The sequence below is a fragment of the Rattus norvegicus genome, chromosome 7, assembly GCF_021556685.1.
Source record: "Rattus norvegicus strain SHRSP/BbbUtx chromosome 7, alternate assembly SHRSP_T2T, whole genome shotgun sequence".
Taxonomy (NCBI): Eukaryota; Metazoa; Chordata; class Mammalia; order Rodentia; family Muridae; genus Rattus; species Rattus norvegicus.
In genome coordinates this window covers 24606702-24634654 of record NC_141540.1, presented here as the reverse complement: position 1 = coordinate 24634654, position 27953 = coordinate 24606702, and the positions used below count along the sequence as shown (strand labels likewise).

The 27953-nt window shown below is 44.9% G+C and overlaps 1 long non-coding RNA gene and 2 pseudogenes across 2 annotated transcripts in view; 2 read left to right on the top strand and 1 right to left on the bottom strand.

Annotated features, from left to right (window-relative positions):
- LOC148004545 (uncharacterized) overlaps positions 1–27953 on the bottom strand; it is a 102899-nt gene that overhangs the window by 20477 nt on the left and 54469 nt on the right. The window lies entirely within an intron of this gene.
- LOC148004547 (nucleolar RNA helicase 2-like) lies at positions 5696–7868 on the top strand (annotated as a pseudogene).
- LOC148004546 (putative sperm motility kinase W pseudogene) lies at positions 8718–25972 on the top strand (annotated as a pseudogene). The gene is made up of 10 exons (XR_015624546.1): positions 8718–10318; positions 14162–16547; positions 16652–16852; positions 16991–17131; positions 17837–18169; positions 18973–19126; positions 20175–20212; positions 20819–21640; positions 21712–21914; positions 25930–25972. The product of XR_015624546.1 is annotated as a putative sperm motility kinase W pseudogene (transcript).

The following is a 27953-nucleotide window of genomic DNA, read 5'->3' as shown; positions in this document are numbered from 1 at the left end:
GATTTGGTGGATTAGGTTTCCGGTTGCCAGACGTGAGTTGCAATGTCATAGGGCCCTGTGATAATCTATTTCTGATCTCTTTCGTGGTCCTTCCACTGAAGAAATTGGACCCTGTGGTGATATAATGGAGTAGTTTGCCCACACTCAACCCATTTGCCTCTTTGCCATCCTGTGGCTCTCCTAGTGTGAGTGCTGTAGCATAAAATCCTTGGTCCTATGCTGCCATTTCAGTGAGGGGCTGTGTCTGCATTGATGGGCTGGTGATGTCCATGAATTTTACATTATCCACTGCATCTTTGTGGATATTCTGGAATTTTATGTGTGGATGGACAAGTTCAATTTTTGTGGCAGTACTTTATTGATGCCCATAAGTGTCCAAGTATTTTCTATGATCTTCCTTCTGCAACATGCCCCCCTCCACTCTTTGGTCAAGGACGTTTTCTTCTAGAGCATTCTCAGAAAGTAGATGGATCTGAATTGACGTTCCTAGAACCTGATAGAGGCTCTTGATATTAGAATGGTATAGTGTTTTCATAGTTTATATTTGTGACTGGATCCTTCCAATGAGGTATTTGATGACCTCTATAGTTTTATAATCACTAAGGCCTGTGTTTTTATGTGGCAGGCAGGATTCATGATCTCAAATGCACCCTGGCCAATTAGAAAAAGTATCATGTACTGACTCCTGAGTTGTTTTTTTCCTGTGGTGCTGGCCATAAGGTTAGGTTTCTTGGATGACTACACTATTTAACCCTTGCTTCCCACGCCTTCTTCCTGATCTATTAATTTTTCAATTATATATGTTCTTATCATTGAACTTTGCTCATTTGTCAGACAGGGTCCCTCAGAACTGGACATAATGTACAGATTCTATCAGATACTCCTATCTCTACACAAATATCTCCAAGTCACTACCTGACATACCCCTACCTAACTTTGTAAGAAACTGGGGATAATTCTACCCTGATTTAATCAGACTGAATTTTCCTATCTTCTACTGTCCTTACAGTTCATCTGAATGGTTTAGAGAGATGTCAATTTTGAGATATTGGTTCTGGGCCCCAAGACTATTTTTTCTTCCACTTAAGAATTTTAGAGGCAGTCAAGGGATGCAATTGCTCAGAGTTACTCTATGTCCTCGGAGGAAGGCAGGTTTCGAGAGATGCCCTCTATTTGGGGAGGAACTTAATTGCAGATAGACAGTCTATGTTCAAAAAAGATGGCAGTTGACAACAGATTCCATATGTACAGGGAGGTAGGCAGTTGGAGAGAGATTCTCATTGTACAATAAAAAGGCATTTGGAGAGAAATGCCAATGTACAGATAGGATGGCAGTTGGTGTCAATATTGTATGTTCCGAAGCTCTTCTCAAACAGCTGGGCTCATCCAGAGGTCCAGTGGTGACTCTTGGATTGTCGCTAAGTTTGTCTCACCAATGGAGGCATCGACCAAGGAGATGGGAAAATACCTATGGAGAACTGCCACATAGTAAAAGACTTACTCCCACTTTTAGGAGCCAAGTGCCCTCTGTATTCAGATATTCCTAAATTAACCCTCCTAATATACATAACCTGCTTTAGAAATCCTTCCATGTTCCTGTAGAATGTTTTCCATTAGACAGACACTGGGACCCCTGAAGATCTCAGGGAATATACAGGTCTGATTTTCCTTGCCTGAGTTTAAGGGACTCAAAATGTATTGAGTAAAGTTCACTGACAATTCTGACCACTCATTTCCAAACATTTGAATACATGAACCGACTCTTTATGGAACCATAATATAAATGATGTTCATTTTGAACCACATCCCCCCTAGGCAGGCTGGGGCCTCCCTTACTCCAGCAGAAATAGGCTTGAGGGGTTGCTGGACAAGGCAACATCTAGTGCTCCTGTTCTCCATGGGGCCAAATGGCTGCATCCTTTATGGAGCATGAGCTGAGGCCACAGTATCTCAGCTCCACGTCTCAGGTTACTGCCTTACCTACTCCACCCCAGTGTACTTTACGTAGCCTTGTTAGAACTGAGAACGGAGACACACAACAGTAAAGAATGGCAACTGCAGACCTCAGCCCCTGTGAACAGGGCCCATTAGGAATAGAAGGGTAAACTTGGTGGACAGACACAGATGGCTCAGCAGAGTGTTTACTTTCCTCCTGCCATTTTGTTCACAGTGAAGAGGTGACTGAGGGAGGACAACAACAGGTGAGCTAGGGATATTTCTTAACAACGACAACGACAACAACAACAACGACAACAACAACAACAACGACAATGACAACGACAACAACAACGACGACGACAAGAACAACAAGTGACTTTGTGATAGGCAGAGGACTCTGAAAGTATGGCAAGGCCTGTCTGCTGAGGCTAGGGTACATGTAGTGGCTCTGGCATCTTCTCAGCTGGCTGAAGAAACAGGATATGGTTAATTGAGGAGAGAACAGAGTTCATGCAAGAAAGATCCAAATCCTCCTGGACTGGGACAGGAAAAAAAGCTTGAAATGTGACCATCGGTGCCTGTGATGAGACTGAAAAGACAATGAGAGCTAACTGTCCCTAGAGAGGAGAGCAGAGTATGTGTCTGTCTGGCAAAATGTCCAGCAGCCTTCTATGTTGAGAGAGGGGATTACTGGAAAGACAGAATATAACTCTCAGAGACAAAGGATACCTCTCCTGGGCACATACACAAAAGTTCCCTACATATAGCAAGGACACATGTTCCACTATATTGATAAATCCCTTATTTGTAACAGCCAAGCTGGAAACAAACCAAAAGTCCCTCAGTAGCAGAATGGATGCAGAAAATGTGGTCCATTTACACAGTAGAATACTAGTCAGTTATTAAATACAATGACTTCATAAAATTCCCAGGCAAATGGATGGAGCTAGAAAATATCATGCTAAGTGAGGTAACCCAGTCACAAAAAACCCACACACTTTGTACTCACTGAAAAGAGGATATTATCCAAAAAGCTCACAATACCCATGATAAAACCCACAGACCATATGGAGCTAAGGAGGAAGGAAGACCAGGGTTGGATGCTTCAGTTCTGCATTGAGGAGGTTACAGGATTATTGCAGGAGGTGGAGGAATAAGGGGACCAGGGAGGGAGACAGGAGGAGGAGGAAATAAGGGGGCAATATAAGATAGTGGAGGAGATGGTAAAGAGGAAGAGAGGTTTAGGAAATGGATAAAAATATGTAACAGGGATTACAAACTGGAGATGGCCACTGAGGGTCCCACAGACCAGGAAATGAGCAGCTACTAGGACCACTGAGAATGGCTTTAGCCTAAATGTGCAGAGAACAGGGACATAGATCCTGAAGAGACCACCTCCAGTATATAGGCACAGTCCCCAATGGAGGACTGAGCCTGCCCATCTCAAAAGTATTTTACCCAGAAATGTTCCTGTCCAAAGAAAGAACAAGGACAAAATATGGAGCAGAGACTGAAGGAAGGGTCCTCAAGGAACTTTCCTACCTGGGAATCCACACTGTGTGCAGACACCAAACCTGAAACTGTTGTCTTTGTCATGAGGCGCTTGCTAACAGAATCCTGGTTTGACTGATTCTTGGGAGGCTTGGTTATCAACTAAGCAATGCAGATGTGGAAGCTTGGAGCTAACCATCAGACTGAACTCAGGGACCCTGGTGGAGCAGCTGTCACAGGGACTACAGAAGGAGAGGGTTATTGTAACCCAATAGGAAGAAAAACATTGGCCTAACTAACAACCCAGAAGCCCCAGAGTCTTAATCACTGAACACGGTGTGTACAGGGAGGGATCCATAGCTCCAAATATCTATTTATCAGAGAAGAGAATTGCCTGACAGCAATGGGAGGGTAGCCCCTTGGTCTTCTAGAGGTTTGATTCCCCCAGCACAGGGAGAAACCGGAGAAGTGGGAGGGGGTGGGGGGGTGGGCGAGCACCTACATATAGACATAGCAGAGGGCTGTGAGGGCAGATGTGGGATGGGGATTATGGAAGGGTAACCTGGATGTGAGATAGCATTTGACATGTGAATGAATAGAATAAATAAAAGAAATTAAACAAAGAACAAAATGATTAGGGCTGCTCAGTCCATACTACACGAGTCTCCAGGTTCTCCTGGACTTGACAATAGTTTATAGAATCATGGGAAACAAAGTTCCAAGCCCACAGAGACAATGCCTTATATATATTAAATATTACTTAGCATCTCAAGGCTCACCTATTCCTTTCCGTTCCTTCCTCTAACATTAACAAACATTGATCCCCTCAACATGAGCTTCAAGTGTGTCCCTCATAACCTTCCATGTATCAGCAAATCAGGAAATCTGCTAGTAGACCCCGGTCTGATTGACTCTAACGGACAGTCAGGCATTCATAAAAGAAGGCTCCCCACAAGGCAGGTGGGTCTTACCTCAGAAAGGGCACAAAGTTCCTGCTGAGACAGCATCTTGTATCGAGAATGAAAGCTAAACCAGACCTAGGCACTATGGTAAGAATGAGTCTTGGGGTATGAGATGCCCTCTTGAGTTCTGAGAATACATTCTCAACCACTAATCTGTGTCCTATCCCTTCTCCAACTTTCATGACCCCCTGGATGTCACTATGGAGTTACCACTTGGAATGGTTGCTTTAGGTTAAGGATCCAAGCCAGGGTGAAGACCAGAATACAAAGCAAATCATGGCTTCCTACTTCTCTATATACAGAGACAGATGGACATGTTTTCCAAATAATCTAGCAAAAGAAGACAAAGCCCAAGAAGTCCATATGGTTACTGACCCTATGGATGCCTTAGCAGGTAGAGCCCAATCCACTGAGCCCTTGCAGACATGTGGATAGAATACCTACAAGCCCAAGTCTTCAAAGAGGGTAAACTCTTCACTCAGACTCTGCTCAAAAATAGATTAGAACAAAGCCCCTGTAAGATGGCCTTCTGAGTGAGTGCAGCCCTATTGGGGTGAACCACACCAGGTGTCTGTGAGTCATGAAACTGTTTCAAGGTGACAGGCACAGTAGATCTCTGGATCCAGGCTCACAACCATCTCATACTTGGAATATCCCATCAGCACCTGCTCTACCTGAGTTGTTGTCTTGGGATTTAGAACATCTGGTGGGAAAAGACTAGGTCACCCAGCAAAAGGCTTTAAAAGACAGGGTCTTATGGCTTTGACTTTTTTAAAAAAGCCTTGGTATTAACATCATGGAGGGAGCAATAGGCAATCCCCTGACCAGTGGCTTATATCAACACTTCGTAGATTGAGGACCTGGGAGAATTCAAATCATGCCAAGTCAACAAGTTAGAGGATCCCTATGAAAAGCTACCAGAAGCATTGTCCTCTTAAACAGGCAAAGGCACACACACCTTTTCCTTGACAAACATGACAGCATGTCAGTCTTGTACCAGTGTGCATATACCTAGGGAGGAAGCATTCTACCTCTTCAGATCCCATGTTGCATGAGGTACAAATAAAGGGGTCTGACTTTTCCACCTGGAGCCACCAAAGAGATATTCACTGAGAAGTCCTGTTGCTCCCAAACAAGCTGAAGCTGAACTCCTAGTGTTCATCTGGATGTGCTTATCTCCAAGGTCCAGCAGCTGGAACTTAAGTGATATGGCCTGGGAAAGAACCGAGAATGCACCTTGCTCTCGTGTTGTTTCATGGCTAGACATCTTTCTGCATAAACTCCAGCATCGCAAAGTCACCTTTTGTTCTCCTGTCTATGTTGAAGGACTTTGATGACCACAACTCCTCTGTTCTCTGAAAGAGGAGATGCTGCCAACGCAAGCAGGAGGAAAAGTAGAAAGGAGAAGCCAAAATCGAAGACAGAAGAAGCAACGAAAGGAATGGAAAAGACTTGTTCCTCCAAAGCAAAAACAGTGAAAGAGAAAGGGCCTTCTGAAGTTGATGTGTGTTCTGCTAAATCCAACAAGGCCAAGAAGGAGGATGAGCCTCAAGACCACAATGCTTGTAAAAGCAAAACATCCCAGAAGAAAAGGAGTCCCTTGAGAAGAAAACAGCCAATGGGAAAAAAATAAAACAGAGACAAAAACCAGGAAGTTTCTGAAGCAGAGGCAGACATGCCCAAGCCCAAGGAGAAGAAGAAAGGGAAAGAAGTTAATGAGACAAGGGAGAGAACAGCCCAGGCTCAAGAATGTCCTCTCCCATTCCGAACCAAACTCCAACTCCAGGGATGCTCCTGGGGAAGAAAATAGTAATGAGATAGAAAAGGAAATACTCATGGAGAAGAAAGGATTCTCTCTAATTTTCCCATACCCGAAGAGACTGTCAAGCTTCTCAAAGCTCAAAGCTTGAGGGGTTTACTTCCCGTTTTTTCTAAAAACCAAGACATTCCGTCATGTATACAGTGAGACAGACTTCATTGCCCAGGCATGGACAGTAAGCAGGAAGACCTTCTCCTTTGCCGTCCCTTTGATTGGGTAACTTAAAGGTGGACTTCAAGAGAGGAAGAGAGGCCAAGCCAATCAGATACTAGTGCTGCACCTACAAGATAATTAGCAAATCAAATGACCAAAGACTTCAGTGACATCGATAAAAGCTATCAGTGTTTTTTTATGGTGAAACTCCCTATGGTGTTAAACGAGAACAAGTGCAGAGTGGGATTGATATCCTGGTTGGGACCCCAGCTCATATTGAGGATCACTTGCAGAATGGCAAGCTAGATCTCACCAAACTTTAACATGTTGTCCTGGATGAAGATGACCAGATGTTAGATACTGGTTTTGAAGATCAAGTGGAAGAAATTTTATGTATAGCATACAATAACGATTCTGAAGGCAACCCCCAAACATTGCTTTTTCTCTGCAACATGGTCTCATTGGGTATTTAATGTTGCTAAAAATATACAAAACCTACGTATGAACGGGTGGACCTGATTGGGAAAAGACTCAGAAAGCAGCCTTAACTGTGGAGCACAGGAGACAGAGAGGACAGTGGTGAGTGGGGATGTGTTCCGAGGCTACAGTGGTCCTCAAGGGGACATGTTCAACTTCTGTGAATCCACGAACAGTGGCAGGAGCTGTCACAAAACACATGCATAAAGCAGGAATGCCCAGTCCTTACATGGGGACATTCTGCAGAAGCAAAAGGAAATCACCCTGAAAGGTGCTGAAATGGCAATTTTGTGGGTTTACTGGCTGCAAGTGGGTTAGACATCCCCGAAGGTGACCTGGTTGTTCATAGATGTACACCAATGGAAATGGAGTCTTTGATCTTTCAAGAAGAAGAGGCAGAGCTGGAAGGATAGGGGTTTGAACTGCTTTTACCAAAGAAGAGTACCAGTTACCCCAGGTGGAGCGGAAAGCCAGCACTAAATTTGAACGAATAGGTCTTCCTTCTGAAACAAATAATGAAAGCCTCCAGCAAAGATGCCATCAGACTATTGGACTCTGCCCCCACTGCCGTTGGCCATTTCAAGCGGTCAGCTGAGACGCTGACTGAGGAGAAAGGAGCTGTAGAGACCTGGTAGCTGCTCTATCTCCACAGATCAGGGGCGACATCGGTCGACCAGTGCTCCCTGATCCACTGCCCAGCAGCCTTTGAGACCATGTAACTGCAGTGCTTTGTTGAGATGTCCAACTGAGCTATGCTTGGAAGGAACTTGAGGAGCAGCTAGGCAAGAACATCGATGCCAAAATAAAGGGGATGGTCTTCCTCAAAGGAAAACTGGAAGTTTGTTTTGATGTCTGCACTGAAGCAGACACAGAAACACAGGTGAAGTGGCACGGTTGGAGATGCTGGCAGCTCACCGTGGCCACTGAGGAGCCAGAGCTGAAAGGACCCCCAGAAAGATATCAAGGGGGCAGGGGCAGCAGATGGCAGCCATGGTGATTTGATGGGACAGCAGGGTGGAAGCAGGAACTTCCTGGATCAGGGCAGGGACAGCAAGGAGGAAGTAGAAACTTCAGAGGACAATGACCAAGAGGTGACAACAAAAGGTACCAGATCCACAATCAAAGGCCAGAAGTGGAGTTTATACTAAAATATTGGGTCAGTGAGTAGAGCCAAGAAGAAACTCTTCACAATGGGCACCTCAGGGTCCCTCCTGCTCTCAAGTCCCCAGTGCTTCATTCCTTTTAGATGATTTACCAGCTCCCCTTCCTTGCAGAGAGGCTTCTGAACTGTCTGAGTAACCGTCATTCTGTCTTACTTTTAGAAAGAAATAGGAATGGATGGATGAATGAATGAATGAACGAATGAATGCATACATAATGTGAGGAGGACAAAATAATCGATCTGATATTGGACCCTCAATGCACTTCCCAGGTGCTGCTCCTCTAACCAGAGCCTCAGGGGCCAATAGAGCAGCTGGAGAGGTGATCAAAGTCTCTCTTAGGTTACAGCTTTTTTTTTCTTTTTTTCAGAGCTGGGGACCGAACCCAGGGCCTTGCACTTCCTATGCAAGCACTCTACCACTGAGCTAAATCCCCAACACCAGGTTAAAGCTTTAATGCACTTCCCTGTGCAGCACAGTACTGCCTGTAATTGCTAAACAGTAAATACTGACTCTTTGATCTGCTGAAAGAAGCTCAGAGAGGCTAGTTTCCTTTTCACAAGAATGGAAAGTTCCCTGAGGCCCAGAGTGGAGACAGCCACTATGGTTTACAGCCTTGTCTATTTGGTGCATTTCATGCTGTGACCTCACAAAGAACCACTGTGATGTAAGAATGAGTGTCCTCTGTATAAGACAGTGGGCCAACCTGTTGAATTTGTCCATACGGACCAGGGAGCGGGTTAACGTTGACCTGTGGGACTCCTTGATAGCTGTGTATTTTGTTAGTTGACTGGTTATTGTAACTCGCAACCTGTGTTCACCAGATCACAGGGATGGACATCACTTCTATTAAAAAGACTTTGGGCAGTCAGTATAGGGTGGCATTCTTTCTTGGCCAGGGTTCATATGGCAGTGTGAAATTGGCCTGGCACCGGAGAACACAGGCCCTGGTTGCCATCAAAACGGTAGAGATCAGCAAGAAGACCATCAGGGCAATTCTGTCCGAAATGACCACTTTGGAGTTACTGCACCATCCAAATATAATTTCCCTCTTCCAGATCCTGGTTACAGCGAACCAGATTCATTTTATTTTACAATATGCTCCAGGAGGCAACTTAGTAGAACTAATAAGTGAGGAGGGTCCGCTGCCAGAAGAAAAGGCGAAGAAAATGTTCGGACAGATCGTATCTGCCATAAGACATTGCCATAGTCTGGACATTGTCCATCGAGACATCAAGCCACAGAATATACTGATAGATGGAGTGGGCAATGTTAAGCTGATCGACTTTGGCCTGGCAGTCAAATGCAGACCTGGTACATTACTGAGTAGGCACTGTGGAACCAGGGGCTTTAATGCCCCTGAACTGGTATTACGGCAGCCATATGATGGCAAGAGTTCTGATGTGTGGAGTTTGGGCGTACTCCTATATTTCATCACCACTGGCTACTTTCCATTCAGAGGAAACACCATCAATGAGATTGAGCAAAAGATTACAACGGGGACCTATACCGTTCCACATCACCTGTCTGGGCAACTCGAAAACCTGATACATCAAATCTTCACGGTTTCCCCAGAAATGAGGCCCTCTATAGAGGAAATTGAAAATCACCCATGGATCAAGAAATGCGAGTTTAAAATCCCGACAATGACTGACCCAGATTACAAAATTATAGAAATGCTGTGTGGCATGGGGTATAATGCCAAGGACATCTTGGAATCCCTCCAAAAGAAAAGATACGATGAGCCAATGGGGGCATATTTGAGCTTAAAAAATCATGTAAGCGAAGGGTATGATCTTGCATCTATCACTCAAACCAAGCCTGGGGATCCGTGCCCTCCGCCACCCCCATCACCAGCACATCCCTCTATCTTTGGCCTTCCTCTCAGGAGAAGGGCCAGTGAGCCCAACTTTGGCCTCCTCCACAGACAGCCCTCAAGGGAACAGAATCCTCTTGACCTGATTCTATCAGGACTCAATATGGGCAGGTGTGTCTCCATGCCTCCCATTGCGGTATACTATCCTAAGAAGCAGAGAAGCACTTCTACCCGTGCCCTCCACTCAAGACCTGTGGCTTCCCCATGCGTCTACAACAACATGTTGGGAGTTGAAATAATCCTGCCACATAAGCAGGACATTGAGATGAATAAGTCATCTCCCCCTCAGACGATGGGATGGTTTAAGAGACTCCGCAAAGGAATCAGGGACTGTCTCTCAAGACTTTGCTGCCTCCCTCGGGCTCCAAAGAAAAAACCCCAGCATAGATCCTCCAAGAGAGTGGCCCCCCTGAAAAAGGCAGCAAGCAGTACCATATAAAAGGTAAGCTAATGTGGGAGGGTGCATCTCCACTCTGAATTTTATTGTCTCTGTCTTTATTCATGTATTCTCACTGGAAATATCAGAAGAGTATACATGGGGTCTCTTGGGTTGGGGAGAAGTATGTCTACTCCAGCTGGATAAAACCATGCTCATTTCCGTACCATCTGAGGAAGAAATATTTTTAGAGAATTCCTAGGTGGTGCTGATGTAAACAAACTAGCAATAATCAGCAAGTGATTGTGGGTACAGCCAGTCTGAAAGGGGGCATATAAGGCTGTTCTCTATGGGGAACATATTCAGATAGAGATTCTGCTTAGGGACCTAGTGCCTGGCAGAGTGACAGTGGTCAAAGTACTAAGGGGCCACCTCCATGTCTCCCTACAATTGAACTGGACAGGCGGAGTGTACTGAGTCCTGTGAGGTCTGACAATGCTGCTTGAATGAATACATTGGGATTCAGCTGTGGATACCCAGTTCTTATGTATCCTGCATGCAGCAGAGAGGGGTCAGTGTCACCAGAAGTTCCAATCTGGCATTCAGAGATTGGACGTACAGTGTCATGATAGTCTTACTTACCATCTACTAACCAGGGCTGAATAGCTGGTAGGGGATCTTCCTTGCTACCAGGCTCAAGGCAACTAAACCTCAAACTGAATGTCCCGGGACACAGACCCATGGGCTCCTAGGTTTCTTTTCCTCCCATCATTTGGTATGCTACCAACAAGGAGACCTATGTTCCCTGTGAGTACAGCAAATGCCTGCTCCATAGTTCACAAGGAGCAGAAATGGGAAGTTTCAGTCCACAACTCTGTTCTTGCTGCTTTCCCTAAGCTGCAGTGCATGTGCTGGCTTGGTCAGCTCCTGATCAGGCCACTGGGCATTCAAAGTGACATCTATTCACGTTCCCACATGTGCTACATACCTAGGACACACCTTCCCAGTATTTCATACAAACCAAACTCACTGAGGTCTCACTCTAAAGCTCGAATTTCTTTGAACTAGCCATCCTCTTGAGAATCTACTGTAGTAGGCTTGGGGCACTGTATGCAGCAGACAGCAGTAGACTTGAGGGACATGGGAAGTGGGCTTCAGGTGTGAGAGCTTAAGTGCCTCCACGATGTGATCGTGAAGCACATTCCAAAAGTGCTCCAGCTTTGGAAAGTCCAGGCTTCTGTCTACCATGTCTAGTATGAGTCTCAGTGCTGGGCTGAAGGATGCCACACGGAGATTTAGAGAATAATACACAGTGCTTCTATCATGGAGATCACTCGGCTTGTGTGACCTGCTCTCCTGTGAGAAGGATAAGAGTAGGCACCCAGCGCATCTCTCTCACTGTGTCCAAGAAAGATGCAAAACTTGTGAGTGAACCTCAAAGCGGCTAAGCCTGGGAAACTAGAAGGGTTGCTCCCTAAGCATTTGCCATCTTTCTGACACACAGTCCTCTTCCACATCTGAAGAGCCTGGAGCTGGGACTCTCCTCATTTGTCAGAGGTTAGCCTCATGACATATGTCCCTGCATTTCCATGGGATTTTGTTGCCAGGGTGTGGGCTCTTCGTCATGGTTAGGGTTCAATGTCCTAGCCATCCAGCTTGCTCTTTGCATTGTGGGCAGAGCATGTTCAATTTCTTCCCCTACAGCATCTGTGTGTCCAGTTCATTGCTAAAGTTAAGTCTTCTTTCATAGGCCTCACGTCATTCTTTCCTAACTGGAACAAGTCTTCCAGTGTCAAAATGAGATCTGAGATTCAATCCTGTGCTCTAGGTTTACTCTGTGTCATGCTATGATCAGTTATCCAGTCAGAAGTCATTGAATAAAAATGTGCTCTGTCCCAATCCTTCACTCACTCCTGGGTCCAGGGATCTTTAGGCCTGAAGACCTATCTGTCCCCAAGCAGCAGATAACCTGGCAGAATCCAGGAAAATCAGGAAGACAAAATTGATGGTGTAGTTCTGCATGCAAACAACTAACTTGGTAAGAGACAAAAGAGCATGCATGGTAGTCCAGGGCATCAGAAGAGACACTTTTGTGAGAGTTACAGCAGGAGAGACCCTGGAAGAAACTAATAGAAGGCACAGAGGGCCATGGTGGAAGCTGTGTGACCTACAGCCAGCATCAATCTCTGTATATGATGCATATGATGGTGTCTTTTTCTGATACTGCCGTGTTTTGAGTCACTTAAGAATAAACTGTAAGTTTCTCCTTTAGGTGAAAACTCCTGAAATTCCTCTTGACTTTCAGGCTCTCTCAGTCTTGAAGGTCCACACATGGAAAAGACCTGAGGGGTGCACTCTCCTGAGTCCTAAGGATTGGAAAGGATAAGATAGTGAAGAGAACAGAGGAAAAGAACAGAGTCAAATAGAAATGGGGCTCATGGTGGCATCCCTGAGTCTAGAGGCCCCAACCTTCCTTCACATGCACCTGTAGGCGTTTCAAACTCAGTGGTGGTTCTAAGTAAAAAGTGTCACCAGGCACCTCTATGGATCTGTGTGTGTGTGTGTGTGTGTGTGTGTGTGTGTGTGTGTGTGTGTGTGTGTGTGTGTGTGTGTTCGTGCTTCCCATCCAAATCAATGGCTCCATAACCTCAAGACAACATTTTCAGTGTCATAGAAATATCTTTCTACTCTAAAGTATAGCTGAAAAGCGGCCCAGTTATACTGACTTGGCTTTTTCTCTCACGTTTCACCATCTATCCATGGTCTCCTTAGATTTCTCCAGCTGAGAATTTTCAATAAGTTAGGAAGCTACTATGAATCTTCTGGGATTAGGCTGCCCTGAGCTGGAGCCACAGTCCAACAAGTGTTCACCAAATGTTTTTGTCTTCATTGCTGCCAGGAACATTGAGCAGTGGGTCTTGCTTGGCTGTGGAGGAAACTGTTGTGTAATTTAAAACTGATGTATGTAAATATAATGAGGGAAGTCATAGTAACTGAAGGTAGATATTTAGAGGCAGAAACAAGAATAGAGGTCATGACTGGTGCTCTTTACTGGCTTCTTCACAATGATTTCCTTGACCTCTTTCCTACTGCCAGATGAGCTACCATCCATACATCCCTACACACTTAGTCAATCAAGAAAATGTACTATAAATGCAGTGGACAATTAGGCAGTGGCATAATATAAACAAATATTTTCATCCCAATGGCCTAAAGTTGACCAAATTTCCAGGAAAGTGTCCAACCCATATGGGGAGGGGCAATCCCTTTCTGGCATGTCAGTCACATCAGGGTGTGCACTTGTCCGGGTCACTTGGATCTGTGGAAAACTTGAATTTGTCTTATTTCACACTTTCACTCGGGTATCTATTAGATTTCTCAGCCACTCACCATCTCCTCATCAATTCTATCCTCCATTTGTTTAAGTTCTATGATTTGTAGCTGCTGTGTTTATCTGCAGATGATGGTCAATAGATTCCCTCTGGAACCTAAATTCAGACAGTACATAGAGTGTCTGCACTCTCTGTATCCCAGAGTCAGCATGAGACAAAGCCCAACAACACATGTGGACTCTTCCCTCTCACCCTAAAGGACATGCTGATCCATTAGCTTCCTGATACACAACATCCTGACATCCAGCAGTCAATGGCCTTAGCAGTTCTTAATGGCCTCTGGCTCTCTCAAGTGCAGTCTTTAGTCATTCAGGAAAAGGGAAAGGATCCATAACTTCTCCCTTCTCTGTACTTGCTCTAGTGTCCTTCCCTCCTGAGTGCTTTCGCAGTTCCCCTAGTTATAATCTACAAAGGGAGGTCTCATTCAGTCGGAGGTTCTGAGAAAGGATTATTCTGTCATTGTCCTGGAAACCTGGGTTTAAGTCCCCCTCACAACTAATTTCTTTCCCTCCTTCAGCTTCCCTACTGCAGATAATGGTGCATTTGAGGCCAGGATAGTCATGGATTCCTGAGTACAAGGACAGTGGCTCATTGTTGCTAAGGATCCCAACTCAAATTAGCAACACTGGACTGAAAACACAAACTAAAATCCTCCTACCTGAGCAAGGTATGCAGGAAAAACTGAGACTGCTGTTCGCAGGGACAAGTATCCATATGAAATCTATAGTGATGATCTATGCCTGGCAGAGGAAAAATGGTCAACTATCTAATGGGCCCCCTCAAAGTCTCCCTGCATCTCAGAAGAACACCAATGGCCAGAGCTCTGTGATTCCTCTATCACTGTGGAGCATCTGCCAAGAATGGACACCAGCATCTGTAGACCAGGGAGAGACTGGTTCCCACACTTTAGTTCCGTACGCCCAAACAGTAAAACAACAGCCTATCCCCTAATGAAGTATGTACATAATGATAGAGGATTATCCACACAAACTTGATTCACAAGAACAGGGCCTCTTTGGTAGCCACCCAAACCATCTGAAATCAGGTGAGAAGATGTGAGAAGCCTTCGATCCCTGTACCTCAAGACCAAATAACACTCATTCTGATAGGATACATAAGCTGGTCCTCGTTTATCTTCATTCTCCAATTCCTTCTATCTCCTATCTGGATGAAGACCTTTCCTTCCCATGCTCTGATCTGAATCTTGTTCCGCAATTCATGGAACACATATGAAAAGTCGATCTGAACCTCCATGTCCTCATTTGTCTGTATGGACCTTCAGGATGGACAGTCTCTGGAAGATCCTGTGACAGCTGCAGGATGGGCTGAGCAGCTGTGTTTGTCCATATCTATGGCAGAAGCACTTGAGCCAATAGACTACCTAACAGTGCCATTCTGCCCTTAACAATAATGTGAGGATTCCCCTGTCTCCATATGAACCAACCTGCCTGCCCCAACACTGTGCTAATGTCGCTGCGGGAACACTAAGGACATGAGGACTATGAGAGTAGGATGCTGGGTGCAAAAAAAAATTGAATTCCCTTTTAATACTGACTAAGATGCTCAGGCCTCAAAGGAGGTGGACTGCAAGGGTGAGAGCTGAGTGTTCCTTCTGGATATGAATCAAACCAGCATGCAGGAATCCACCAGGTTTGGATGGACGATGCATCTGACCAGAAGAGGGGAGTAGTAAGTTTCTGGGGTGCACAGAAAGATCCCTCACTCTGTGTAATTACCCAGGAAATGAAATAGTCTTGTCTATGTGGACATCGGTCCACATGAGAAAAATAGTGTATATATCCTGACCACTTAAAAGTCATGCTGTTTCTGAGAGAACCTCTGAGCTCGAAAGACTGTGAAATAGGATGTCTGCCTGTACCAGAATCTTTCCTGAGTGGAGAATTTCATCAGGAAGGAAGAGGCCCCGAGCATGCACATATGTTGAACTCTTGAAGGGCACCCAGTTTGAAAGAGAACATCAAAGGCCTGAATCACTGTGAAACATACTGTCTGCAAGTACTAGAACACTTTCTGAGAGCAAGGGACACTGCCAAACCACTAGAGGCCAAAAGTTATGATGGATAAAGGGACAGGTGTTCTGGTGACCTGTAACCCCATCAGGAGCCCCAAGGGTCACCTCCTGCTAAACCAAACATAACCTTTATCAGTGAAGGTCACTCCTGAGAAACCCTGTTGAGAAACCCTGCAGACAGGAAAGCCAAGGAGGCCTCCTCCTTTCCATTGTCATTGTCTTTTAAGGGAGCTTGAACAGGTTAGCTCCTACAGACTTCTTAAACTGCCTGGAACACTCTGCTAATTCTATTTCCCATACTCTTCAACTGAGTCAAGAGAAGAAAACAGACATTTGGAACCCTGATCCAATCAAATTAATATTCTGGTGATCAGAAGCCAAGACTGTACAGAGATTTCTGAGGCCTCTCCAGGAATTCTGTCCAGAATCCAGCTCTGGAGGACTTCAGTGTGCGAGAATGTACAGTACATTGGATGGACTCTGGGGTCTAAGGAATGAAGTTTGTTCTCATTAGGTCAAAAAGATACAAGAGGAATGCCCGAGTACATATAGAACACAGGGTGCCATGATGTGGAGCCTGAAGACAAGGGAGGCTGCTGAACACTCTAATGCCTGTATGAGTGAACTTGGACATGAACAGTGTAGCTGGATCTGTTTGCCTTCAGTTCAAGCTGCAATGTTGTCACCATCTCCTCTTTCAGCCCATGTATCCTTAACAAGGTTGTTCTGCCCTTCAAGCTCATATGATGGTTGTGCATGTAGGAGACCTAGCCTTCTGTCACCAAGGAAACAGAAAGCAGAGGAGGAATGTGACCGTGGGAGGCTGCAGGCAAAAGTGATGTGGGGCCAAACTGTACCTGGAAGCTACATGGTACAATCCCTGAGGCCCTGTTCAGACCTTCATTCTATTCTGGTGTCTTCCTAGTGACAGCCCTGCTAGCCAATGACAACAACTTCTCCCTGACTCTTCCCCAGCTTTGCTTCCCAGTCGTGAGACTTGAAGAGCACAGAGGATGGCCTCTGTAGGTCAGTCACTGGCTCTGGACCATTGACCACTACCACTGCTTTTACTTGGGATGGTGTTCAAATTGTGGGATGTCTGAGAAAGCTGGGTTCCACGTTTTTGCTATGCAACCTGTTCCTCACGTCCTGGACTTTGCCTGCTCCAGTCCTCAGGTACTATCATGGAAGCCATTGCTCTCTTCACAGTCCTGTCATTCTTACCCACAAGGAGTAAGGATGTAGATTCACTCTAGATGTGAGCACAGCTTGTAAACTGTCTATGTGAATTGGTGTCATCTGTCCTTTTGTCAGTTGCCATTCAATAAGCATTGTGACGTGTAAGGCTCTCAGGAGAAGCCAGATCCCAGTGGCATTAGTGTGACAAACAAGCTGTGCCCAAGGAGCTGACACTCTGGCAGAGTCCAGGACATCCAGGAAGACAGAGGTGGTGAGGTAAGTCTGCATCAAAACAGGTAAAAACAGTAATAAAACTGTCAGTTCGCATCCTTGTGCAGGTTGTTGGGAAACACTGTCCCTGAGAAGACAGCTCTGTCGAACTGAGCCTGGAGAGAAAGAAGGCATGAGAAGGAAGGCTATGGCAGCCATGTGACAGGCAGCCATCATGAATGACTGGACCTGACGAGTGTCTTTGATACTGTGATAGATATTTATGGACACCCTAAAAGGAAATTTATTGTGTTTCATCTCTTAGTGAAATGCTGTTCTCCACGCAGATCACAGACCCTGGGAGTGTTGGGTATTGCCACCTGCCAAAGGCCTGAAGTGTGCACTACTGTTGTGCTGGTGGTGGGATTGTCAGAAGATGAGGAGGCCATCCTGATAGAGACAGTGTAGGAATCCCAGAAACAACAGGCCATGTTGCTGCACGTGGCTAACCATCGTTGATTTTGCATGTCAGTTTCTAAGCCAGTAAGGAGTGCAGATAAAAACTGTCACCAGAGGTAATCCTGAACCTTGGTTGTACACCAGCACTGTAGTTGGCTTTATCTCCCATGCAGACACTCAGTCTCCCTCAGCACACACTCTTACTGTCCAGGAATTTTCTTAGCTATACAAATAACACACTGGGTTGTTACAGGTGGAATGACCTAGCTCAATCCTTTGTTCTCTTACATTCTGTCCCTGTCCTCTTTTTAGATATCACCAACTATGACTCTGACATCCAATGAAAGCAGTCGAGGGCCATGAGGCTTTTCTGACTGAGGCAACACAGCCTGGAGCCCAAATCCCGAGGCTGTGCACCAAAGTCCTTCCCTGTTTGTCACTGGTGAGCACAGGCTGACCTGAAAGTCTGGACCTGATCTCTCAGTGAAGGCAAAACCACTTGACCTCTGATTTTGAACTGCAATTGTAGCTAATGCTGCTATTGATTTAAAAATCTAGTTCAATATGTGAAAAAATACACTCTTCAATCTCCTGGAACATTCTGTCTCAGAGAGGACCGTGTCTACACGTCAAAGGAAAGACCAGGTGAGGAAGATGGGGAGGTCCCATGTGGATTTCTCACTATGTGATTGATCTCAACCCACTTCCCAAAGTTCCTTTAGTTCCAGCATCAAATTAGTAGGCCTAGCATGAATAGAGCCCTGAAGTGCTGATAGAGACTGAGGGCTCCCTGGGTGGCGTGTCCCATGAAGAGACCCTTCAGGATCTTTGGTGTGGGCAGATTTCTCCTCACTCTTTGAACATCATAGGTTATGAATGCTCTCCCTGAACACTCAGATATTCACTGGTCAGTTTGCAGTCCTGCCTACCACTTCAGGATCGTTCTCCCACTCTGATTGACTTCTGGGATCCAGCTTCCTTTTCTATAGAGGGTGCTTAGTGCTGTAAAACGGGAATCTGACTAACACAGTGTGATGAATAGCTGGCCTTCTGTAATGCCTAGAAGCAGCACAAGATGGGGCTACTGGATCCAGTCATCCCTGTATCCTTCAGCACTATAGATTTTGTGATTAGTTATCAGCACAGAAAAACACTTTTCTTTGATTCTATCTTTTCTAATTCTTTTCTAAATACTAGAACTAAATACTCAATACCAGAACTGACCTGATTGTGTAGGAACATGGGAATATCCTCTAAAGTTCTACCCTCTGCTGTCCTCTACTTCTGGGCACTTGAACCCTGTGACTGTCTTCCTGGGATGCTCACCCTCTCCTCTATTTACACATCTTCTCTCCAGAGTCTCAGTACAGTGTCATTATGTGAAGAAGTAGTGGGGACGCTGTCCTTATCATCCCATGGTATTCCATACTCTCAATTGTCCCTTGCAGATCCTGGTGCTTTCCCACAAGAAGTTGCTCAATATGGCTACCAGGCAGGCCAAACAAAAGCCTCTGTCTGCAGACAGGAGGGCACCAACAATGTGTCAAGCAACCTCATCTGCATCGTCACAAGCATCTGCAGTGTGGATATCTGGTCAACATGGTATGGCCCCTTCCTTCCCTGGTTGCCACCATCAAGTGTCATATAGGTCATCCATTTCAGTGCCAAGATCTAGAGTTCTTCTGCTGGTTAGGGCTTGGGAAAGGTCCAAGAGCAAATGCGATGGCGTTTTGTGTTATTGGTTATTCCTTAAATGTGGGAAATCTGTGTATCCAGCTGTTGCAGAGTGCCTTCTTCTCTTGGTTTTCTTAGAATATGAATGGAGATCAGACATTCATAGAGAATGAAGCCATGTCCACCTGGTCCTACCGAGCAAGAGTTGGTAGCTACAGTTTGATAAATTTGACTAAGAGAACCACCAGATAACTTCCACTGTTGTCTGAGTTGTTGTTTTTAAGTGTCAGTGTGATTATCTGAAACAAAATATTTTTAGTTTCATTTCAATCCAGTGACTTAATACTTCCTGGTATACTGCATTAGCACAGTGTAGCTAAGGCACTACAAAGGGGCTACCCATGTTCTATCCACAGGCAGGAGTGTGAGAAATTAATGCATGCATGTAGGCTTGCTTGCTAGTGCTCATCTAAAGGCCTCTGCTCTTATGAAGTCTTTCCCTAAGACTAGGGAGTGGCACTGCTAAAATTCTTGTTACTTCCCATGTCATTTAAGATCATAAAATCGATTCTCTACAGACTTGCTCACAGGAGAAGGATCATCTAGAGGATTCCTTTGTGAAGAGTCTCCCTCCAGGTCACGTTTCCTGTACTAATTGACAGTTATAATTAAAGATCATGAATTTCTCCCAGTGGCCACCTCGCTGCTCAACATTGAAAACTGTCAGATATGTGACTAGAGGCTTTAGCTTCTCATTTTACCTAGGGTCAAAGCTGACATCTTGTAGAGTGTCCTTTCTGGCCTTCTCAGTTTCTCCCCATATTATACCTGACAGTGTTTCCATTCAGCCATCAGCTCAACACTATGATGTATGTACTGTGTCATTGACTAGTACTTTCTAGGCAGAGATAAAAATTTCACAGCAGACTTGGTGTCCTTCAGGTTGATCTTTTTCTTTTTCTGTTTCCTCTGCCAGGTCTTTTGACAGTTGTGGAGCCCCTCCCACCAATAAAGGTTAGCAACTTGTCGGGCTTTCATGGCATTTATGGCAGCTAGATTGTGCTTCTTAGAGTAAGTCCAAATCAGTGCTACTACGTATGTATGATGCTTATATACTTTACCCTAATTTAAACAGATGGTGTGGGCACTGAGAACATGTAGCCCTGCAAAGCATTTTAAATTATTTACATATTTTCTCATTTACCTATTCACTCTCCCCTACATCCTGTCTGTAGTGTCTCTTCTATCTCTTCTCTGGATTTTATATCTTTTGTTCTGTCTTTTTCTCATTCTTGGCATCTGTTTCTGACTCTCTCCTGTTCTCTTTCTTACTGCTTAGCTGCCTCTTTGTCTATCAATCTGTCTCTCCCTTGCTCTATCTCTCTCTTTCTCTCTCTCTCTCTCTCTCTCTCTCTCTCTCTCTCTCTCTCTCTCTCTGTGTGTGTGTGTGTGTGTGTGTGTGTGTGTGTGTGTGTGTGTGTGTGTATCCATGCATGTGGAGGCAGGTAGCATGTATATTTCCTGGAGAGCCTGTGAAGGTCAAAGTTTAACTCAAGTGAGGTCTTTCTCAAACTCATAAAGGACCTAGTAACTGAACTCTACTACCTATTATTGGAAAAGCTTTTGTAGGTGAAGAACCTGAAGGATCAGAGGCTGTGCCAGTACATGCTGGAGAAATACTTGACTGGACTCGGGAGTAGGAGCCAAGGCATTGGCCCACAGATGTGCTGTTCTCCTTCATTGGATACCCGTCGCAACAACACAATCTTCTCTGTCTACTGGAGTTGTCTTGGTTGTAGATTTGGAGATCCTCAATATCCCAGCTTAGTTCTCTAATGTTAAGTCATATCGACTCTTAGCATAGTACGTTATTTGCCACTGTTCTTTCTACCTTTATTTTGCCAGAATTTTCTATGGGTAAGTTATTCCATCTATAACACTTTATGATGTGTAAGCCCACACGAAGGTACCCAGAGCCCATACACAATGTGCTCTTATTTACCTGTGAGAAGTCCAAGCCAGTAACCCAATCTTAACTCAGTGGTGAGAAGGAACTTAAAACTTAGAACAGGACTTGTTTTCATTCCTTTCTTGTTAGTATCATTCACAACTTCTGTAGAAGTTGGGAGTCCAGAAAGCAAAGGGCGGGACTTTCTCACATGATCTTGACCCATGTTGGGTTTTCTGTCTTCCATCTCCACCTTTAACATTTAATATACCACATCTCTCCAAAGGTCATGCCTATTCTAGTGTGCTGCACTCAGTGAAGAAGTTGGAGCAAGTGTCAAAAGAGTGAAGGCCAAGCTCTGACTGTGACAGAGAGTTTGAGATGGATAAATGATGCTTTGAAAAACACGTGACTTTTCGCTGGGACCTCCATCTACTGTAAATAACCAACAATCTGTTCAAGGATCAATGTGCCTCTGAGATGAGGACAACAAGGTAGAAGGGAGTCCACAGAAGGAAACGGGTCTGAGGGCTAACACCATAACGCTTCCAATTCTGTCTTCTAGGCATCACTAAGAAATCTATATAGTCCTACCTCCCAGAAGATGAGTGAAGGTGTTACAGTTAGGATGACTGTTGACATGAGGCTCTCAGAGGTTCTCCACAAATCTGAAGGACAAGATTGAGATTGCCATTCTTATGGTCTTTCCATAGTCTCCCCTTGCAATTAGAATTGACCATCACTGTGGACCTCATCTATTAGATGAAGGTAAGATGATCATCTTAGGAAACCTAGTCTTTGCTGCTGAGATACTGGGATTCCAAACAACTCTGAGAGGAGAGGGTACAAAGTGGAGCTCAGTTCTGCCTCTCATACCACACATAGCTGATGTCCTGGGGTTCTGTTCTCAGGAGGCATGGAGGACATGTATCTATTTCATGTAAAAAGAAACTGTTACGAGCAGTCTGAGGTCCCTGTACTTAGAGCAGATTCTTTGATTGTACCACATCCTAAGCAAGTGAGGTTGGAAACATTGTTGCAAATGACAAGTGCCACCACTCTCCCTACAACTGTTTTAAGGGATGTTCCCTGTACATCTTTATCCTATGTGATGCAGGTGTGAGTTAGATACTGACTAGAATAATAACTCAATGATTCTAAATTATTGATATATGGAAGGACAGGGTATTGGTTGTGTCTTGGTAAATGTACCCATGTCTGTCCATGACTGAGTTAAGTAATACACTGTGTCCTTGTGTGAAGGGGAAACCAAGGCCCTTCTGAGGTCTCTCCTGACAGTGACTGCCCCAACAACAGTGAAACTCATCAAGTCTCACAGGAAAGGGCCACATTTGAGTCCCTGCTTGACAGGCCACAGTCTCAGGATCTTTCCTTCCTCCTGGCTTATTTTGAAAACAGTCTCCTCCCCAGACACACCCATTTCAGTCATTCTCACAGCCATGACCTTGACACAGTTTCGATATCTTCCAACTCATACCACCCTCTTTGTGTAACATGGAAAGTTCTTGGTCATGCCCAGTGTCCTAACAATTCTAGAGTAAGCCTGCTTTACTGCACATTTAGACTTGTCACAGCAGGCTTCGTTCTTGTGTAACATGGGCAGATGTCAGCCATGCCCTGTTTCCTAACAACTCTAGAATGAGCCCACTTCACTTCACAACTAGGCCTGTCACAGCAGGCTTTACTGTGAGCCATGTGGACATCTTCTTCCTTCTGTATGGTTTCCTTGTATAGTAGACAAGGGAATGATATCTCAGGATATCCTTCCACCATGTAAGTCTTCACAGCTTCTCCATCATGTCCTTGGCCTTTTGAGGTGAGCCAAAGCAGCAATTCCATCCATTGCAAAAGACAGTAACTCACACCCCATTCTTTCCGGACATGGCCCAGATCTCACCTCCAAACTAATTAGAGCACTTAATCCATCTCTCAATTCTCTGAGGTCCAGATGATGAGCTGGCACTTGAAGGGAATGCAGAGGTGACATATCCTCTCATGATGATCCTCAGAGAATTTAGCTATTAAGACCAAAATAGAGGGAGACCATGACTGCAAGCTGACCTTTGTGATCAACATATCCTCTCGGGACATGAAGCAATGACATTGGGATGTCTCTAAAGGGGCAACGCCCTATACTCTTCATAGCAGAGGCTTCTGTCTATTTAAAACTCGGGGGAGAGGTGGGCTCCTTCTCCCATAGATGTGAGCAGGGTTGTCAATTTCTTCTGTCCCAAGAAGAAATTGTGGATCACATATCTGATTCTTTCTGGTCCCTGGAAATCCCAGGATCCTCTGAGTTTAACATAGGCAGCCACTGGGATACAGGTCAGTGTGGTCTCTAATGTTGCTGTGCCTCCATTTGCTGCACATTGTGGCTACATTGCAACCATGCTCTCTGGGTTCACAGAATGCTATGCTGTACTCTAAGCTTTCCCAGTCTCAAGGGTGGACTCAATCTGGCTTGGTACTACCACTTTTTTTGGAGGTTGCATCCTGAAATGCCATGTGCTCTTCATAATGCCATTAAATGCTTTTACTATTGTTTGGTACATATGAACATTCATGAAAATCAACATAAAACTCTACATACAAGATGTATTCACAAACAGTAAATGCTGTTTTTCTAAGCCATTATATTCCTGAACCACTGCTCCAACCCTACTAGTTATCAAACCCCCAAGATTGGCTCTGTCGCATCTGGCCAGTGATTCCTGGGGATGTCTCCTTCTGGTTCTTAGCAATGACCCTGCTGCTTTAGGCAGGCAGACTATGTCATTTTTCTCAGATGGTTGCTGTGAAGACCCTCTCACTTGTATTGTCTGATGTGCAGTCAGTTTAACATAGCTTGCAAGAAGCAGTTGAAAAGACCACTTGCAATGTTGTGCTCATGGGCTTAATTGTCAAGGAAACTCGAAGACATGAGACTGACGAGGGCAAAGAAAAAAGTTGTGAAATAGTCTCAAATTCTCAGTGATGTGTTCAAATATGCGATGCTCAAGATGGTGCTTAAAATTTGGAGAACTCATTTGTTAGTGTGGAGCCTAAATAGTCCTTTTTAAAAGGCTGGGCTAAGGCATAGCCAGGCAGAGTCCATACAGTTATAGTGCAGTACTGAAAGACAAATCTACTAAAAGCCTTTGGCATTCCCACAACTGTGTAAAGATAGATGGTCCTACTAGATGTCATAAATGATCCTTTTATTGTTGGTAACTGTCATCTTTTAGGGTTTTATCCTCCTTATCTGTCATGTGTCCTTGCTGTCTCTAAGACTATGTCATGTTCTTTTTTTGAAGTACCAGCCTTCCCATAATCTGGTACATTACAAAATTTGGATGATGTTGCAATGAGGGGTCGGCTGGCATATACCCTAAGTAGAAGCTGAGTGAGTTGTGGGGTTTTCCTGAGTTCAAGGTACTTCAGCAGAGTGAGGCAGGACAGGTACCCACAGTCTGGAATCACTGGTCAAGCTTTATGTGTACACTGCTCTACTGTGGGTGGCAGTGCACAATGAGAACTGGATGCTTAGCTGGCTTTCTCCTCACTACTCTCTCACAGGTTTTCATCTTGGACCAAACTGGTTCTGATCAAGGCACAGTCTAGTATGTGATAAGTTTCTCTTTATGGGATGGTGGATGAGTTAGGATTCTCAACAGATACTGTTTTGTAGACCACTGTGTGCCTCCATTTTGAGCCCTGTCTGTGGCATTACCAAGTCATGTGATCCCTCCAGACTTCTTCCCAACATTTATCATCATGTATAAACCTTCCGTCCATCTCTGAGAATTCATTTTCCAGAAAGTAGATCATCCTTGGATGGCAATGACATCTTTGGGCCCTCATAAGCCAATCTTGGTGGAGAGTAGAGATCTGTCAGTCATTGGACGAAAGAGTCTCTTCTGGTTCATGATGAGCAGATTCCAGGCGACTTTTATCAAGTATAATAAGGTGATCTAGACCCTTTGTTTGTTAAGTAAGTGCCCAGAAAATTTATTTTACCCTCCTCCCCCACATTTGCACAAAAGGCATAAGAAGTCTACTGGAGTTTTTTGGGTCATTAGGGCTCTGCTTGTGTCTTTAGCAAGGTACTGCTCTGCGAAGAAAACTCTGGACAGTGGCATATCTGCAATGTGTCCCTACATTTTCATGATGCTCCTATGAGACCAGGAAATAGAGAGCACACAGTAACATTAAAATATAAACTCTGTTGTATGACTGTTGGGCTGTGCACAGTAGACTGGGCATTCTTCAGAAGTACCATTTAGACATTTTTCAGCTATGGAGAAGGAACCCTTTGTCCATCATCTTCACCGCTGGTTGTGTTTATATTTGTGTCGCAGACCTTGAGCTTTTGAGTCTCCAGGGGGAATCTTGGTCATATCACTGCAGGATGTGCAGTGGGTCTCCTTGCTTGTCTTCTGTACATTGATAGCACAGGTGATGCTTTCTATAACTCGGCGTAGGTCCCTGAAGGTGTAGTTGTGTCTCTCTCCCTCAGTACCCAGGATCTTCATGTTCTCTGTGCTCACCCATTCTCAAAGTTTTGTAAAACTTGATCCCCAGTCATGGTCTGTCCACAAGTGACCGGGCATTTGATGTATACTTGAGGACACCCCTGACAGGTTGTTTCCAGTTTTTACCCCATTGTAGGGAAGAGAACAAAGACCTGGAGATGTCATGTTGTTCCCTAGTATGGGCCATGCAGAATAAAATTGGGCAACCAACAACAGAATTACTGAGTGCTTGACCCTGACATTTTCTACAGGATATCTAGAAAGCCTCTGGACAGGCAGCATGGCAGAAATCAACTCTTTCCACAAAAAAAGAAGGCTGCTGCTGACACAGTGGATAGAGCACACACAAGCTCCCTGTCTGACTCCTTCAGCTCTTGCATATCCCCTTGGCTAACATTTCAGAGCTTCTGATCCTTCAGACATCAGGTTAGAGGGACAGGAATGGCAATGAGGGTTTTCTTATTCATTGGTAGAGTGCTAGAATGTCTGGTATGTTCAAAAACTATTGGGAAAGAGCTGGGAACATATCTTCTGAAAAAAATATTCCCTCCATTTACACAATCTCCTTCCTTTTGTTCTCCACATTCAGCTTCTTGATACTGAAGAGATTGTTCTACCTGATGAGCCCAGGCCTAGAAGATGGACTACATCCAAGAAGCCTGGCCCATCTAAGGCCAAGTCACATCTTTAAGAAATATTTGAAAGCATTTGTACACGGGATAAAGGTGCAAGGACCAAAGTCTCCTTGGACATTCCAGCCTACAGAGGGTCTGACAGACTCAGGTCAAAGGTTACGTCTGAAGCCTAGATCATGAAGAAGGCCCCACTCCACAGGAGAAGCCTGTGGCTGATGCTATTGCAACTAGGACTATGATTGTGAAACTTGTGTCTGTGGATAGCAGATTCACGAATCTTGTGCCCAGGTATCCACAGGCCTTTTTTCATACATTCCTTTGTATAACTTTGCAAGTCCTGATTTTGGAAGTGTTGGGTCCTTATGCTATCTCACTTGACATATAGTCCAAGAAAGATTTTTACCCCTTTAAGGGGCTGGAAATAGACTGGACTCACAGTTACCATTAAATCTGAAGTTCTGTCCTGTGTGGTTATTGGCCCTTTTAAAACTTGTTTGACTGGGAACAAGGCTCAGAGCCTGATATTTTCAAGATTCTCCCCTACAAATTCAGAAACCCACAGCTCAAAGCAGTACAGATAACACTCAGAAATTAATACAAGGACAAGGTGTCTGACATGAGAATCTTACAGATTTATTTAAAGGTCCAGGACTCAGCAACACTACACCTACGTGGAATCATTCAGGGATTCCACCGTTAGAATTTGGGAGCTGCCATTCACTGAAATGACCACTGGAGACTCTCCATGACCCATAGTGCTGTGACTGCCATGCTCTCTGTCAAACTCCATAGGATGTCACCATTAGTAGAATACTAGTGCAGGGCAGCAGAGCAGTACAGTGGCCCTAGGGTGGTGTCATGGGTGGTTCTAGGAGATACTGACATCACACCACACTCTACATCTAGAATGAAAGGAAGAGGAACACAGGAGGGAGTGTGTGATTGAATTCATGGCCCAAAGCAGGCTAGGTGTCAGCTACCAGTCTGAAAGAGCACATCTGCCTCCGTATGGAGGATTCAGATCAGGAATGTGACCGGGACCAGATGATTCAATTCTCGCAAGAGGAAAGTCCTTTACATGACATCTTGCACCACAACAGAACAGCCACAAGATAGCTTGTCCTTATAGGAACTGGCACACCAAGGGCATAGGGGAAGTCTCTGGAATATACAGGATTGGTTGAGTACCACACAGGATGGCTGACAAGCTAGCAGAAGTGTAGGACACACACTGAGATCAAGTGCCAGGTATCATGACCTATGTAGCCACACAGCTGGACTGATGGGCTTTCTTGCTCTGACTGAAGCAGAACCAAAGCAGGGCCTGCCTCAGCCTCCATCTGTACCTTGGCTCTAGTTGCTTCTTTCTCTTGCAAGTCACAAGCATCATGAGGCAACTGCCTTGGTTCCCGAAATCACATGGTCTTTGTTCACGTTAAAGACAGGGCATGCAAGAATGTATTCTCCTCCTACCTATGTGCTGGACTAGGGACAGGAGATCAGATCCCTAGGCCTGGACTTCTGACCATTCCCATAGTGTATCAGGGAAATATTTAACCTTGGATTTCCTGCTCCTAGAAGCCAAAATAAACCTGTCAGTCCGGGAGTCTTATCAAGAATGATACTCTGGGATTCATCTA